At 49.1% G+C, this 3,714-nt stretch overlaps 1 protein-coding gene across 1 annotated transcript in view; it reads left to right on the top strand.

The window, feature by feature from the left end:
- The window catches only part of VPS53 (vacuolar protein sorting 53 homolog (S. cerevisiae)), a 124,675-nt gene that overhangs the window by 102,355 nt on the left and 18,606 nt on the right, over positions 1 to 3,714 (top strand). The window lies entirely within an intron of this gene.

The raw sequence follows: 3,714 nt of genomic DNA, 5'->3' as shown, positions 1-3,714 counted from the left end.
CCAGGTGTCCCCACCATCCAAATAGTTTTTTTGTACCCTAGAGAAGCATACTAATCACACTAAATTTGCTACTTAATGTGGTAAATCACAGTAACAGCAGTACAACCATCCACCCCCTCAAGAGAGGCAGAAAGGAGTCAGGGGGCTTCTGTCATTTGAACTACGTGGACATTCTGGTACCCCTGCCTCCCCCCAGGTTTGGATAATTAAAATTATTTTCCAGCAACTTCATGTATGTATTTTGTCTCACTGACTGGATAATAAGCTTTTTGAGGATGGGAACCGTGAGTTCTGTTCCTCTTGAGCCTTCTCTTCCTCCTCGCCCATAGCGCTTATTACTGTGGCTGCCAGAGTATATCCACTTGTGGACACCCGTGAGTCTAGGGAAGGTACTAGAAATCAGGAAGAGCAAGTCAGAGAGCCAGTCCATTGCCAAGTAGGTGGAGTGAACACTGCCTGCGTGTCTCCTGCCCCGTCCTCCTGTGCGGATGCTTCTGGCTTGTTGTAAAGCAGGGAGATGTTTTGGTCCTTTGCCAGTCAGCATCTGGCCGTAGCACCGTTTCCCCCAAGGCCGGACACCATGGAGGGTCAGTGCCTCCTCGGACCAATTATCAAACAAGCATTTTGGCAGACTTCTCAGGGAAGGGCTTTGGGAAGAACGGCCCCGTCCAAGCTACTGAAGTGAGGTTATTCTCATCCAGGTCCCTGAGGACAGTTGAGGGCTCCAAGTTTCTGTCTTCCCCAGATCTCTCCCAGTTTGTGTTCAATTAAGACTTTCCTTCCCCCTCACACACGAGCCCCTAAAGAGCAGCAATTACGGAGTGGCTGTGGCCTGAGTTTTAGTTCCCAGAGTGTCAGGAAAGGCCCGAGTGGACCCTCCCGGAAGGCATTAATGTGTGCAGGACAGCAGATGGGCCGGGAGCTGACATCCCTTCCACTCTCTGGGTGCTCATTAGCGCAGGTTAAAAGCCCTGCTGATAAATCACACTGTGACACTCCCCATAACTCCCAGTAGGAACAGCGTCTCTATAAAAATTTACTGTAGCCAAGAATCTCCAGTGCTGTTGCACAGGAACCTGATGGAGCTGATGTTAAACCGAGGAAGGGGTCTTCACTAGTCCCAGCACCAGTTCACCTTCTCTCAGTGCCCTTGGCTCTCACATTAAGCCCATGCTGGGGGAGCTGGGCATAGGATGCCATCTCTCACATCTGGAAAAGTTTAACCTGTAATCTAGAAAGTGGATCCTTCATTTAATCCATGGTACCCTCTCATCACTGTAAAATCCCAGCTGAAGACCAGAACCTTCAGGTGGGGGCTGTGAGAAGACTCTTCTTCAGCCAAGAGCAGTCACTGCCACCACTGCGAGGGTCTGGAGGAGCCCCTTGCAGTTACACCTCACGTTGCTGAAACTCTTCCCCCAAAGACGTGTCCCTGATCCTTATGCTTTCCCCACCCTCCTCCTATAGTCCAGCACACAGAGCCAGATGAAGCACATGATCAAAACCTACTTAGTTTGAAGTAACTTAGGTTATAAACTGTGTGCCGTTGCAGTTAGCTGTAGTTCAGTCTCATGGTACTTTTTGGCCTGACTCCAGTTGAGAGCAGGAGGAATCCATGCCACGTAGTCCTTTGTTCTCACTGCCTCCTGATCAGTTAGCTGGCCTTCCCCTAGATCTGATCTCTGGGGCTGACATTTCTTTCCCTCTAACTTTTTTATCTCACTATTGGTCTCTGAAGCAACAACAGTCTCTGTTATTTAGACATCAAGATCAGCCCCCTGGTAGAAACTACTGTTTGAACCACAAGTGACTTCCCTCATCCACTCAGTGGATTCTCCTCCATTCAGTAATGGGGATGATGAGACAGATCTCTTAATAGTGATTGGGAGGAAAAAAAATGAGAAGTCATATAAACTTCCTGGTAAAGTCCTGGTACCAAGCTGACATTTAAAAAGTATTAGCTGCTGCCATTATTATTTATTGTTCATTCAGCATGCAGCCACTTGAGCACCCACTGTATTCCAGCTGCAGAATTCAGTGCTTTGACTAAGTAGACGTGGTCCCTGGCTTCATTTGCCTTACGGTCAAGTGGAAGGAAATAGACATGTCAGCAAATAAGTATAACCGAGTAGGTTATTTATTAGGTTGGAGGTCTGTGGACTCTGCAGAGTATGGTGGAGGGGACTGAGGAGAGGCTTCACAGGAAAGTGTCCTTGAGCAGAGTCCGGGAGATATGTGTGTGTCCTGACCCACAAGGCGGTGGGGAGGCATTCCGGGCAGAGGGAGCAGTGTGAGCAGAGGCACGGAGGATTCAGATTGCCTAGAGTCGTAGGATCTGCATGGGGCTAGACAGTAGAGGAAGGTCTGTCTGCAAGAGTTGTGATCAGAGGAGGGTCCTGCTCATATTTGCACCTGAAATAAATCCCATTAACGGCTGATGGATTAGAAATGATGAGGCTGAAGGCTGGGAGACCAGCTAGGAAACAACTGAGAGAGCTCTAGTGAGAAGGAGAAGCGCAGCAGCCAGGACGGTCAGGAAGGGTGGGTGTGGGTGTTGAGGGAAGAACTGAGAGCTTACTGGATTTTGTGGTTGAGGGCAAGTCTGTGGCTTCTGACTTGAATGCCTGCACAGACGAGATCTAGTCTCTGAGCCTGGATCCAGGGTAGGGCAGAGTCTTGGATGTGCGGGGGTGGAGGTGCCAGTGCCATGCCAGTGGGCTCTCCAGTAGGTCTCTGGATATCAGAGTGGCACAAACCTTCTGGAAAAAATGTGGAGAGAGCAAAGAGGATGGCGGGCATGAGTCTGAGAGCAGCTTGTCAAGTGAGGAGATGGGGAGGCTGGCCAGCCTTTACCTCAGCCTCCAAATCTTGCTTTCGGCCATGGGCCCTGTGTTCTCCTGGTCTTCGAATCTGGCCTGATTTTAGGCATTTCTGGTTCCCATGCCTTCTGTTCAGCAGCAATACAACTCAGCCTTCCCTACTCAGGGCTCTGCAGGATTTTCTTTAAAAAAACCCTCCTGACCTGTTAAAATTATATTCTCCCTTTCCCCAGATGAGCATCATCAGTTCACCTGGCCCAGGTTGCCCTTCAGTCCCCAGTAAATTTTTTGGAGATTGTGTATTTTGTTCTCTGATCTGACAGTTACTCCCTTAGCAATTATTTCCTATTTTCGCATTTAAGATCCCATAACCACCTCATGTATATTCGGTTGTCACATCCATTAGGATGTTTTCAGCTACTCGTCATAGAAGGCCTGACTCAAACTGACTTAAACAGTGAATTTTTTATTTCATATAACTGAAGTCTGGAGATGGGACAGATCCCAAGATGCAGTGGTTCAGCAATGTTACTGAGGACCTAGCTTCTTTACTGACCCTGCTCTCCTTGGGCCTGGCTTCATCCTTAGAACAGTGGGAAAATGACAGCTCTAGATGTTAAATCCAAACACACAAACAGGCTAAAAAAGAAGAGAGTCCTGCCCCCGCTGTGCAGAGAAGTCCTTCCCTCCCGCTGGCTTGGATCATGTCCTCGAATTGTCAGCACCAGCAGCAGTCACCCAAGGAACCCCAGGCTCTGCCTGGCTGAGGCTAATTAGAATCCACCTCTGTTGTTTAGGAGGAATCAGCTTTTCCCCAGCATCCCAAGGCCAGATTTACCTAAATAAAACCAGGGCTTTCATTAGCGGGGGGTGGGGGGGGGAGGCGGGAAGCAGG

Source organism: Bison bison, unplaced genomic scaffold (genome assembly GCF_000754665.1).
Source record: "Bison bison bison isolate TAMUID 2011002044 unplaced genomic scaffold, Bison_UMD1.0 scf7180017864472, whole genome shotgun sequence".
NCBI lineage: Eukaryota > Metazoa > Chordata > Mammalia > Artiodactyla > Bovidae > Bison > Bison bison.
Note: the sequence above shows the minus strand (reverse complement) of the source record. Positions and strands in the feature narration are given on the sequence as shown.